The sequence below is a fragment of the Lactuca serriola genome, chromosome 1, assembly GCF_051521515.1.
Source record: "Lactuca serriola cultivar US96UC23 chromosome 1, Lser_US96UC23_V15, whole genome shotgun sequence".
Classification (NCBI taxonomy): domain Eukaryota; kingdom Viridiplantae; phylum Streptophyta; class Magnoliopsida; order Asterales; family Asteraceae; genus Lactuca; species Lactuca serriola.
The window spans coordinates 187,623,194-187,637,766 of record NC_136408.1 but is presented as its reverse complement, the minus strand read 5'-3'; positions in this window follow the sequence as shown (position 1 = coordinate 187,637,766).

The following is a 14,573-nucleotide window of genomic DNA, read 5'->3' as shown; positions in this document are numbered from 1 at the left end:
TGGTGATAATTGCACCTGTTGCACCAAGGGAGGTTACCAACATACCTATTGGTAGGTGCTTGAGCTGTAGACGCAGCGACAGGAGTAGTAACAGCTTGAACTGCCACTGTTTTGTGCTTCTTGGAGGGTCCTTGTGAACTATGACCCTTTCGCTTTTTCTAGAAAATCTTCTTACTCTCATTACACTCATTCTGGTGCTCCTGATCATCTTCATGGTTTTGGGGATAGGTGTTACTTCCTGGTCCACTGGACCTGCTAGGGTTCAAGTGTGCCATTGTAGCCGTCACTGCGGCAGTAACAGCTGCCTGAAATAAGACCGGGTCGAATTGAGAAGGATGCAGTGGTGGAGGGTTGTTGTTCCTTGAGTTGGGTCCTTTCTTTGGAGGCATATTGATCTAAAGTGATTAGGAAAAAGAGGATGGTAAGTCCTCTGAATCGAATAATGAGATATGAAACAAGAGATATCTCATTATGACAGATAAAGTATTCTACTAAGCGATAATATAGGAAAAACTACCAAAACCAGGGAATTTATCGCTAGGGAAAGAATGAGTAGCAACACTTGGAATTAATTTCTACAACGTATTCGGCTTTGGCTAAAATACTCCTATAGTATTTTATGTTTCGCGGCAACGATGACTCCTTGCTTGGATTTTTGGTAAGTTTTAGGCATACTGCACACCACAGTCACTCCCAAGCACATGTTGGTTGTGTCTCGAATGAATATAGTTGATCAGGATATATTGACCCTAGACACGACTACATAACTACCCAGGTTTAACCGCAATGTACAACACCCAATTACTTATGTTTTTTTCTACTCGTAGTTACGGTTCCTAGCGGTTAGGTATTCTCGTATACTTTTGAAAAATACTTATATTTTAAAGTATACTTTTAGTTTAGAGCACTTCGGCCCCTTAGTGTTTATAGTCTTATACCATGTAAGGTTTGGTATACTTAGTTCACTATAAACAAGGGCTCTGATACCAATCTGTCACACCCCGAAACCGATGGCAGAAACGTTCCGGGGCGGAGGACGTCATGTAAAGTATCACAACCAATGTACATAGTAAGCATATTAAACACAAAACATTACATTACATAGAATCATTATATTTGTTTGAAAGTAAGGTAATACAGTTTTATAGATACATTAGTTTAAACAAAAGTAAAGACGTGACTTCCATATGTTCCATCTTCTGCAAAAGAATGCGGGATACCTGTCTAATGTTGACCTGAGAATACAAGTAGTTTTGAAAATATCAGCATAAAGCTGGTGAGTTCATAAGCGGTTTGTTTTCTGAAAATGAACAAGTTTCTTTTAGTTTTCTGAAAAAGTTGTTATCCAAGAAAATCCCATATTTTCTTATAAGTAAGGTTTGGTTATCCGTTTGTTACACAATCTGGTTAAGAACAGTTTGTTATCCCAGGAAAAACCCTTATTTTCCTTAAAAGTTTGTGATTGGTTATCGATTCCGAATGCGGTGTACAAGTATCTACCATACTTGTAGCGTTTGTGTGAAGTTTCCTGAAAGCCTGGTTATCCTTGAAAAGTATGCTAGTTTTAACACGTATATAAAACTATAAATTAAACAGTAAACTAATTCTTAAGGTTATTAATTTACTAAATTCATTATTACTAACAAGTAAATCTCCGTTATCTAAATTGCGAGTTCCATAACCATACGTGTCACACCCCCAAACCAAGGATGGCGGAAACGTCCGGGGGTGGAGGACTTCATGTATAGTATCATAACAACAATGGCAATAGTGATGAAAGTAAACATAATCAACATATATATAATTGAAAGAGTTACATCATTGTATGAATTACATGTTTCAAAATCAAGTACAATATGTTGACAAAATATGAAATGTTTGATGCCTTAACGTCCCATCCTCAAAATGCACTTGATTTCCTGTTTAGTGATTTCCTGAGAATACAAGTTGTTTGAAAAAGTGTCAACACAAAGGTTGGTGAGTTCATAAGCTTTTGATGGTAAGAGTTTGAAATTTTGATCTTTGTACTGAGTTGTATGTTACCAAGAAAAATCCAATATTTTCCTTATAAAAGTTATGTGGTCCTAAATACCAGGACCGGGAATGAACAAGTATTTGTCATACTTAAAGATATAAAAGTGGTTTTAAATTGGCATAAAACCCTTTTTAGTTTGAGAAGAATCCCGTAATGAATGATGTGTAGTCTTAAATACCAAGACCGAAAGTATACAATAAAATCTGTAATTATTGGTGTAAAAAGTGATTTTAAATCGACATAAAACCCTTTTTGATATGAAGGCGTACAAGTATTTTTCCATACTTAAGGTAATTTCTATGAAATAAATCGACATAACTCGCTAATTTAAAAGTAGAACCCGTAAATCTTATGATTTGTTAATACCACATGTGAGCTATTATGACCATACTTGACATAGACGGCCTCGTAATACGACGTTCTTCAGGCGTCGCCGTTAAATGACACTTGTCACCACAGACCTGCCGGTCTAACTGTTGCAAGCAGCTCTGGTGTGGGTTTGTCAAACCCAATATAGATCTATACACAACTATCACGTTCTCCCTACAAGAGACTCGGGTTACAATTTACAGGACTTTTTGACTTTGTTACCATGAAGGTAACCTGAAGGGAATGTCTCACAAATTTATTCATTAACAGATTTACGTGAACTGATCTAAAAACCTTTGGTAAATAAGTTTGAAATGTAAATGATACATACACTATACGTATTATATCTTATCCAAACGTTTAAATGTAATAGCTATGATTTTGTTTATTATGGTTAACTACTGTATTTGTGAAGGTAAAAACCCTTTTGTTTACCGATATGTATATGTACTTTTTACTACAGTGAAGCAACATGCATTATAACAGGGAATGTCTCACAAATTTATTCATTAACAGATTTACGTGAACTGATCTAAAAACCTTTGGTAAATAAGTTTGAAATGTAAATGATACATACACTATACGTATTATATCTTATCCAAACTTTTAAATGTAATAGCTATGATTTTGTTTATTATGGTTAACTACTGTATTTGTGAAGGTAAAAACCCTTTTGTTTACCGATATGTATATGTACTTTTTACTACAGTGAAGCAACATGCATTATAACAACTAATTGATTACCATACTTTTGTAGGTAAAAATCCATTTGTTTTCTGATGTATGACTATATACTAAGTCAAAATGTCATATATTTGTAAGACCATATTTTCACATAAAGATTTACACCTTGCTCAACATGTTACAAGCTGAAATGAAATTGATAGCATTTTTCTGTTGTTAATATTTTCATTTACTGTTCTTAGAAAATTTATAGAAAAATCATCAAATGTCCAAATCAGAATCTGTAAATTCTGAGAGTTTGGGAAATGAGTCTAGTTTGTTCATAATTTTTATTATGAATTTTAATGACCTCCAACTTGTATGAAAAAGTCCATAATCACAGACTAGTCCGGATTGATGTTTGAAATGATAGGAAGTTTTGTAAAAATCACCATAAATTGTAGAAAACTCGTGTGGAGATGTGCAAGTAGTCATTTTAAAGCTAAGAACTGGAGCTACTTGCACCTAAAACAGTTTTGAAAACTAAAATGCTTAATTTTCCCAAAACAGTCCGTGAATGGAGTTCAACTTTTCTGATGAAAGTTGTTAGAAAAGTTTAGTTATGTTTATTGGTTTTTTAACTTGTATTCCCCCCCCCCCCTAAAACATGAAAATGTAGGGGTATGAACTCACCTTATGTGATTTCAATAGATGAATGTTGGAGAAGAGAAGTGTTCAGCTCAATAACACTTGAAGATGCCTTGAAGATTTTCGAGAATCTAACACCAAAGTGTTGGAGTTTGTGTAAGAAATCAATGATTTGAGTAGAATGAAGTGTAATAATCACAAGCAGGATGAATTATACTTACCAAGAGTATAATGAAGCTTGATGATCAGCCTTGGAGTCTCGAAATAGAGAGGAAAAGTTTGAGAGAAAAGTGTTTGATCTTTTGGTGGAAAATAAGAGAATGAATGAAGTGTGAGGAGAGAGGATGGATGTTCCATCTCTAAGAATGTGGGAAATGGCTAGAAATCATGATAAAGTACTTTTACATGACTTAGGTATGGTGGAAGGAGTGTGGTTGGTCATGGTGTGGGTGTGGGTGGTTGCTTGTGTCATTAACTAAAGAAAAGTCAACACTCCACCTCTTGTACTTCTCCCACTATTCTTGGATAAGATTTATCCCCAAAAACGTGATTAATTAATAAATATGGGGCCTTATATGTTAAAATAAAGTTTTGGGTGAAAATCCCACGTTAAAACAATTAAAAACGGGCCCAAAACGCAAAACTAGTCGAAAACCGAGTGAAAAAGAGCTTCCTGCGAGGCCTCTCGGTCCTAGGCCGAGGTACGGTCCCTTCTGCTGCTGGGCCGAAGGAGAAATGGAGTGAAAGGGTAGGAGGCGAAATGGACCGAAGGTACCTTCGATTCCTTGTGCGAGGTTCGGTGTGCTGAGCTTCGGTCCGAAGGGGGGTTCGCTTCTGACACCTTCGCTTCTGACAACTTCGCTTCTGATGCCTTCGCTTCTGACACCTTCGCTTCTGACAAGTACGGTTCCTAAGAGGGGTTTCGGGTCCATAAGAGGGTTCGACTCCTTAAGAGGGGTTTCGGGTCTTTAGGTCTATTTTATCCGTTTTATGCGGTTTTTGACCTGGTTAAGGGTTGGGATGGCCCGAAAGACTACAAAAAGTTTAAGGAACTTTTGAGAGAGATTTGGGAGAGATTTCACATTCTTGGAGATATTTGGGATAGATTCGACATACTTGGAGAGATTTGGGAGAGATTTGTCACACCCCAAAACCGGAACGGCACAAACGTTCGGGGGTGGAGGACGTCATGTTTAGTATCACGAGATATGTATATGGTAAGCAAGTAATGAACAACTATTTCATTTAGAAAGAAAGTGTTTATAATGTGTGTGTTCACAAAACATAGAAGTCATAAACAAATAACAAAACAAGACTTGAAGTTATAATGCTCCATCTTCTGAAGTCCCAGCACGAGCACCTCTCTAATAGTCTCTTGAGAATACAAGTTATTTGAAAGAGTTGATCAGCAATTAAGCTGGTGAGTTCATAAGATTTTAGTGATGTGAGTAATCTGTAAAATGTGGTTGAAAATGTGTACGCACAAGTGATGTAAGCTATAAAATGTGGTTGAAAATGTATACGCACAAGTGATGTAAGTTGTAAGTTCTGTTTTGATATGTTCGCCCTGTTCGTCTAGAAAATCATATATTTCCTACTTGAATGGAAGTTAAGTAAAATGACACTACAAGCCTTTCTATGCGTACTAAGTGGGTACAAGTTATATATACTTAGAGTAAATAAACAATCGATTGTGTGCATCTGCCCTAAACTTACAATCCAACGGGGAACAGCAAGTAAGGCGGATAGCACACATTCCATTGGTTGTTAGATCGTTGTCATATATAACCCTGGTGTATTCACTTGTTACTCATGGAGTTATTTGTAATGATTCCTTTATATCTAATGAAGAGTTCTTTTAAGAAAACCTATATTTCTTATAGTAAAATAATGACTACGGTGACTACTTTTATAATAGCTTTGTTTATACTGCTATATATAATCTGATATCGGGTAGAAAGTTAACTGGGTGAATCTGCCCTAAGCCCACAATCCAACGGGAACAAGACGTCGGGCGAAAAACACACATTTAGCTATCTATTGGATATTAGTTTTATATATAAACATGGTGTATAAACTAAGGTGTTATAGAGTTTACTCACCTAAAGTCTCTAAAACTGTACTGGCTTAATAAAATGGATTAAGCCCTTTTCTGGGAAATCTATAGTTTTGTATACCAAAAATACTGACTTTGATAAGTAAGTTTTGTACTAGAAAAAATGTGCGTTGACTCTGTGTCCTATGACCTGATCCATACCTGGTACCCTTATGATGACTTAATGTATACTAAGCATAGATATATATAGATTCAGGTAGATTATAGATTGGGTGACTTCAGTTCAAGCCCACATCCAATGGGAACAGGAATTGAAGCGAAGAGCACACATCCTATTAGCTGTCGGAATCTACTAGCATATATGTATCCTATAGTGTATACATTAAGGAATCATAAAGCTAGCATCATGATCCTAACCTTTAAGCGTAGCCTTCTACCAAGGCATCTTCTGTTCTGAGTTAAACCTGATTGTTCCTTTGTCAAACGTAGAAATATATTCTCCCTAGTTTATAACTATCTTGACTAGAAAACAGATCAACTTTCAAGTGGTACCGACACTTTATGAAAGTAATGGGAGAAGTAAGTACACAGATGTCGTTTATAATGACCTGCTGATGTATTAATAACCTAAAAACATATTTGTTTTATTACGGTCATAATGTGAAAGCTAGAACCCCTACTAAACGCTCTCAATGTAAAGATATTGAGGGAACCAAATGCGACCCCATCAATTTCTTACAAGCCGTGTAATTCACATTAAAGTTATATGATCATGTATACCTAATATAACTATCACCAATGCGTTAGTGATTCATTAGTATAATTAGATCCTGTTTGTGTGTTCTCATGCTATAGCAACCTAACTTGTTTGTTATGTTCTGTTCTTGTATTGATTGATTCTCTTCACTGTTTGTTATTTTATGGTATTGTTTGATTCTCTTCACTATTTGTTCTATTATGGTATTGTTTGATTCTCTTCACTGTTTGTTCTATTGTGGTATTGTTTCTTTGTGTGCTTCATTGTACTAGAAGTAATGAATAGCATTCTCCTAAACAATAACTATAATAGTTTACTAATGCTCTACTTGGACTGTTACTGAAATGACTCCTTTCTCTACTAAGTTATGCTTTTACTTTAATAACGGAGTTTTGTATAACCATAAAGTAACATAACTTTAAACGAGTTTTGAAATGCGTTGACAACTTATAAATAACATAAGTAATATTTTGAAGGATGTTTAACAACAAACATTTACACAATTATCATTGTGTTCAACCTGTATCCACCCCCTTAAAACAGTTAAAATAGTTAAATGATTCATTACGGGGTATGAACTCACCTGATGTCGGTGATTCAAACGGGTATGCGTGCAAGGATGAGAAGTTCCACGAATGAAGTCCTGTCACAACTAGAAATTTTGTGCCTTGTAACTACAACAATGTAGTCAAATTATGAATCAAAGTCTTAAGAGCATGTATGATGCTTACTTTATGACAACAAAAATTTGCAATCAAATACACCATACAAGCATTACAAAATACTCAACAAGCAATTGGGAACCCTAGAAGTTCTTGTTTAGGTCCATTTTAGTCTAGGACTTCCTTATTGGGCCCAATGGACCAATAAGCTTCCAATTTGACCATCTTGGACTTAGAACTCTTAAATAGGCTCTAATTGGGCCCACTTTCATTTATTTCAACATTTTGGGTTATATTGGGCCTAGAATGAAATGAATTAAATATTATGAACTATTATGGACCATAATTAACCTAATCTAGCCTAATAAAGCATAAAAATCACACTTATATTTTATAGGGCTAAAAATCACCCAACCTAAATATAACATGGGCTTAAGGACAAAAAGCCCAAAAATCCCCTCACTCCCCTCTCCATTCTCGGCCCAAGCCCACAAAGAAGGAGGGTTAACTTTGTTGGATGACACCTCACTTTTGCACATAGGATTTCCATGCAACACACATATCTCCATGCAACTATCTTGTCAAACCTCTCTCTCCTCCCCTCTCTTCTTGTTCTCGGCCGAGAGCTCCCACACACACACACACACTTCAACCACTTTTTGTTTATCAAACTCTCTCAAGGAACACCCTCACCTTTCTTCATCAAATTTTCGAGAATCAAGAGCTTTTCAAGGAGGTTTTTCCCACAAACACATCATCTAAGGTAAGTTGATGACTAATCCGTGATCTAGCTACCTCATTTCATCAAAATCTCTTCTAAATCTATTCTAACTTGTGATCATGCACCTTAGAAGTCACTAAACTCGAGATCTACCAAGAAGACTTGCTAGGATCGAAATTTTCTTCTTTTCTCTCTTCAAAACCGAAACTACAACTCAAGGTGAGCTTCATACCCCCTATTTTTTCGGTTTTTATAAGTTTTGTGGGGGGGGGGGAATACAAGAAAATGTGTAGATCTATGAGTATATGTATGCTTTGTGTGATTTCTATGCTTGTATATATGTTCTTATGTGATTGTGGTGTTGGATCTAGTCAAAAAGACCTTAAGAACGAGATCTACATTAAGTTGCATGAAATAAGTATAAACTATGTTATTTCACACAAATCATTTCTAGAAAAATAATCAAGTTGGTTAATATGAACATCTTTGGGTTTAAAACCCATTTTTGGACTCAAAATGCTAAAAGTATGAAACTAAAGGGCCCAAAATGTCAAAATACAAATTCTGAGGGATGAGATGAGTCAAAACAGTTTCAAGAATGTATTTTCTGGAAATTTACTCTTTTGAAGGATTAAAATGTGACTTTTTAAGCATAATGGGCCAAAAATGAACTTTTCGGCCAATAAAGCCCAAATTGCGAGATTTTCAAATTAGAGGGGCTGAAACTGTACTTTTCTGTAAAACAGAGGACTACTAGTGCTCCAAGTCCATTTCAAGGGTTAAAAATACTTTTCATATTTAAAAGGGACCAAAGATGCAAAAAAATTCTATTTTGGGCCAAAAGTGTAAACATTGCGAAAATAGAGGTTTCGGCCGAGAAAATTTCATTTTGAGGGACTAAAACTGTTTTTCAAATAAATTTGAGCTTAAAAATACCTTTTCTACAAGTTTTGATACTAAAGTGTCAAGAAAAATGGTTTAAGGACTAAAATAGAAATTCTTTTATACAAAGGGTCAAAAGTGTAAATTTATCCAGAAGAAAGGGGCTGCAAAAAGTAAAATTCTAATGTTTTAAACAGTAAATCCGTCATGATGAAATACTAGTACCACGACTACTGACGAAACATAATACACCTTCAACACCAAAAATCATTACCAAATGAATTGATTCGGTCTTGAATCAATAATGAAACAAAAATCTATACACGACGATACTACAATACACACGCTGAATTTACGGGAATTCAATACACACGCGGAAATTTCGGGAAGTCAATACACATGTGGGAATACACCAGACGTCGATACACCATCTTTGGGCCCGAAAGTTTCAAATCGTTCTTGTTGGGCCTAGCTAGCCCAATGACATGATCTTTAGGCCCGAAGGAAACTCGCTTACATGTAGTTGGGTCTTATATGACCTAATTCCGTGTAAAAGGACTTTCAATGGCTTTTGTGCTGTTGGGACCCAAGGGTCCTTTGGTACTGCTAGCGAAGTCGAGAATTCACCAATGCGAGTCGAGCTAAGGGCCCTTCGCATTCACGATAGCCTTGAACGACTTATGGAAATATCGGGGGCTTCGCACCCTCTTTTTCTCCTCGGTCGTGGGGCTATGAGAAGTCCGGGTGGTTGGATTAAGTGAATAGTACGAACGACACCTAAGGGATCGTTTGTATAGTTGTAGACTAGTCGTTTTCATTAATGCGTGTTTATAACAATTCACAATCCATAATTAATCCAATGTCACCTGGAATTATCGAATACACACGTCGCAACGGTATAACAAAATATAAAATGCGTAATTCAAAGTATTAGGAAAACATCGGGTTTTCCTAGGGTTTTCAATTCATGCACCTACGAGATGCATACCAAGTTTAACAATTTTTTTTTATAGAAACAAACAAGCATACTTACGGATCTTCACACCTTTTATACTATACTATTTTCAGAAAATATCGGATTTTCTGGTGGTTTTCAAAACAATACAAAACATTATATTTCAAACATTACTTATGAACTCACCAACATTTCATATGTTGACGATTTTCAAAATACTTGTATTCTCAGGTAACAGGTAAAGTGAAGGGAAAAATGTACTCAATGATGTTTTGTTGTTTGTTTAACTAGTATCGAACGATCTACTTTTGGGAATGTAATGTTATGAAACAATGTACTAAATGTAAACGCTACCAGTTGTACTATTTCAATGCATGGTGATGAATGATGTTATGCTTCATGTATATTCACTGTGATGGTATTCAATTGAGTCACAACAGCCCCCGGACGTTTCCGCCGTCTGGTTCGGGGGTGTGATAGGTTGGTATCAGAGCTCTGTTTATAGTGAACTAGCATGTCTAACCACACATTGATATGCAACTATAAACCAAAAGAGGGACTAACCCAACTCTGAACAAAACAAGTAAAACATAACAATAAAACACCCCTGCTTGCATTAGGAATAAGAACATAACGCCGAACCAAACAAGATAACGCTAGTATCCCGGTTAATTCAGGATTGTTTTAGTGATATCAAGAAGTGAATGTAGCCTGATCAACTACATTCCCTCCAAGGTATAACTAACACATGTTCTGATGAGATCGCGAGCTAGGGAACCTAAAAACAAACCCCTATATCACCAAAAAAAAAAAAAGAGAGAACGTATGTTTAGTCTATACCATAGTTGTAGAGTTGTAGGAGTAACGATAGTTTATACCTTCTCCCAGTCTTCATGGAGGGAGAGCAGCAGGGTATCCAGTTCCATCAAGTCCTAGTGGCTCATCGAATGCTTGAAGACGAACCAGAAGGGAATCAAGAGGAAGCACACGACGTCGGACCTGGCGAATACACAGACACTGACTACGAGTTCGAGGAGACCGATGATGACATCGAGGGAGGACAAGACCCGGACAAAGATCACGCCATGTTGTTTGTAGACGAGGCGCAACCAGACCACCCCGCCCCACCAGTGAACCCCCCAAGGGAGAACCGCTCTCCCGAAGCTGAGATCGCCGCCCTGCGGCAACAGCTGTACGTCATGGAAGCACGTGTAGTGCAAGCTGAGCATGAGAGGGATGAGGTTATTGGAGACATGGCTGAGATGGCTCAGTTGCTGGCTCAACACTTCGGCATATGACCCCGCCACTATGTAGGACGCATCATGACATGTTAGGGATAGGCTTATCTTGCTAGGTCATTAGGAACTATGCTATGTACCCCGACTCTATGTTTAAGTGACTACACTACTCATAGAGTCGTTATGCTGTCGAACTAGTGTCACTCATGTATGCTCCTACGAGCAAAATTTTCATGTATTAATTACGGATAATATTAGTGAACTTTTGCATGTTTTATTATGACATTACAAATTGCTATGTGTTGAGAATCTATGATTGTATGCTAAATGGTAGAAGTGTTTAAGTTTGTACCATGCACCTAGTCAATAGGATCACAACCTCACAGAAACCCCAAACACTCAACATCTTTCCGTTTCATGACAGAAAGATGCCTCGCCGACCTACTCGTGGAAACCCTGGACCAACCCCACCCGAAGCTGACACCACTACATTCCAGGCGGCCGTATCTGCTGCGGTCACCGCATCTATGGCACAAATTCACCAAGGGAACAACGGAGGAGGCAACGGGCAAGGGGCCGGGAGTTCGAACAACGGAATGAATCAAGGACCCACCAAAACATGTACCTACAAGGACTTCATAAACGCCAAACCACGAACCTTTAATGGCACTGGAGGGGTGATCACTATGAAGCGATGGATCGAGAAGGTGGAATCGGTATTCGAGATATGCGATTGTCCTGAGGAGATGAAGGTGAAGTTCGCAGCCTGCACTTTTGTTGATCAAGCGCTCACTTGGTGGAACGGACACGTGGAAGCCATGACACTCCCTGTAGCCAACTCCATGCCGTGGTCGGAAATGAAAGAAATGTTGATGGCTGAATACTGCCCACGAGGTGAGATTCAGAAAATGGAGCAAGAGCTGTGGAACCTCACTGTGCGGAACACGGATATCGATGCTTACATATCGAGATTTAGTGAACTATCTCTGCTATACCCGGGTATGATCACCTCGGAAGGAAAGAAGATTGAGCGATTCATCTGGGGACTAACCTCACCAATCCAGGGAAATGTGATAGCTGCAAATCCCGAAACCTTCGACAGTGCTAAAAGATTGGCGAAGAAGCTGTATGACCACAACAACAAGAAGGGTGAGAAGCCAGCGGAGACTGAGGCCAAGAAGGAAAGTGAGGGCAAGAAAGGGAAGAACAACAAAAGGAAGGGGCGCCAAGGCCCCCGAGACTTCCAAGAAGCAGCAGACAGTGGCAGTTAATGCTGCCACCGCACCAGTTCCAGCCACACCACATGCTCCAGCCTCAGCTGCTTCAAATGCTCCCAGACCTTATTCCGGTAATCTTCCGAAGTGCAACAAGTGCGGTTTCCATCACAATGGAGAATGCAAGGAGTTACAGTGCACCAGTTGCAATCGGAGGGGACACACGGCAAGGTACTGTAGGATTTACCCTCCCCAGAACCAACAACAGGGAAACAGCAACAACAACAACAACAACACCCGCAACAACAACATCAACACCGGCGGCAACAATGCAGGGCCTAGCCACACCTGCTATGGGTGTGGGAGGATTGGGCATTTCCGCCGAGATTGCCCCAACAACAACAATCTCGAAAATGGAGGAACGAGAAGGGTGCTGGCCATGGGTCAGGGGGAAGCAATTCAGGATCCCGCAGTCGTTACCAGTACGTTTCCCCTAAACCACACTTATGCATGCATCTTATTTGACACCGGAGCGGAGCGAAGTTTCGTAAGCAATAAGTTTAAGCATTTATTAAAACAACAACCCCAGAAGCTCAATGAAACCTTTACAGTGGAAATGTCCAATGGGAAAACCGAATCCACGGGGGAAATCTACATCGGATGTACCCTAACCCTAAACCAACACGTCTTTCGAATAGACTTAATGCCTGTGTCCATTAGGAGTTTCGATGTGATTATTGGCATGGACTGGATAAGCCTCTACCATGCTGAGATTATGTGTCACGAGAAGGCCATTCGTCTTCGCCTTCCTAATCACGAAACCCTAGTTATTTATGGAGACAAACCTAGCATGAACCTTCATCTTATTTCGTGCATCCAGGCACAAAAGCATCTACGAAAGAAAGATTTGACATTCCTGGCCCACATAGTGGATAAAACCAAGGAAGAGACTAACATTCAAGATATTCCAGTAGCATGTGAATTTCCAGATGTATTTCCTGAAGATCTTTCGGGAGTACCCCCAAAGCGACAAGTGGAGTTCCGAATTGACCTCGTCCCCGGAGCAACTCCTCTCGCTAAATCCCCCTACCGGCTAGCTCCTGTTGAAATGCAGGAATTGTCCAGTCAATTCAGCAAACTCCTGGACAAGGGATTCATCCGACCTAGTTACTCGCCATGGGGAGCTCCAGTCCTTTTTGTCAAAAAGAAGGACGGATCTTTTAGGATGTGCATCGATTACAGAGAGTTAAATAAACTCACTGTCAAAAATCGCTATCCACTCCCACGAATCGACGATCTATTTGACCAGCTCCAAGGAGCTAGTTACTTTTCTAAGATAGATCTACGGTCCGGATATCATCAACTCAAAGTCCGGGAAGAGGATATTCCTAAAACCGCTTTCCGAACTCGTTACGGACATTATGAATTTGTCGTAATTCCCTTTGGTCTAACGAATGCTCCTGCCGCATTTATGGATCTGATGAACCGAATCTGTCGACCATTCCTCGACAACTTTGTCATTGTCTTGATTGATGACATCCTCGTCTATTCCCGAAGCGAGGAAGAGCATGGTTAACATCTCCGACAAATTCTAGAAACTCTGCAATCGGAAAAGCTATACGCAAAACTCTCCAAATGTGAGTTCCGGCTCCGTAGTGTGAACTTCCTAGGTCATGTTGTTAGTCAAGAAGGAATTCATGTGGATCCTTCCAAGGTCAAAGCCGTCGAAGGATGGGCCGTCCCGACCACACCCACGGAAATCCGTCAGTTCTTGGGTTTAGCAGGCTACTATAGGAGATTTATTCAAAACTTCTCTAAGATCGCCAAGCCACTTACCTCACTTACGCAAAAGGGCGTATCATTCAAATGGACGGACAAGCAAGAGGTTGCATTCCGAACCCTGAAGCAAGCCCTCTGTAGTGCCCCGGTACTATCTCTACCGGAGGGAACAGAAGATTTCGTGGTCTACTGTGACGCGTCGAATCAGGGCTTAGGTTGCGTTCTCATGCAGCGTGGAAGGGTGATAGCTTACGCATCCCGCCAACTAAAGACGCACGAAGTGAACTATACGACCCATGACCTAGAATTGGGAGCCGTGGTCTTTGCCCTAAAAATTTGGAGGCATTACCTTTACGGTACAAAGTGCACCATCTTCACGGACCACAAGAGTCTCCAGCACCTCTTGAACCAGAAAGAGTTGAACATGAGGCAATGGAGATGGGTTGAATTACTAAACGATTACGAGTGTGAGATCAAGTACCACCCAGGCAAGCCCAACGTGGTAGCTGATGCATTGAGCCGGAAGGAGTACTCTAATCGTCGTGCGAAAACTCTCTCAATCACCATCCAATCCCACTTAACCACTCAGATTAG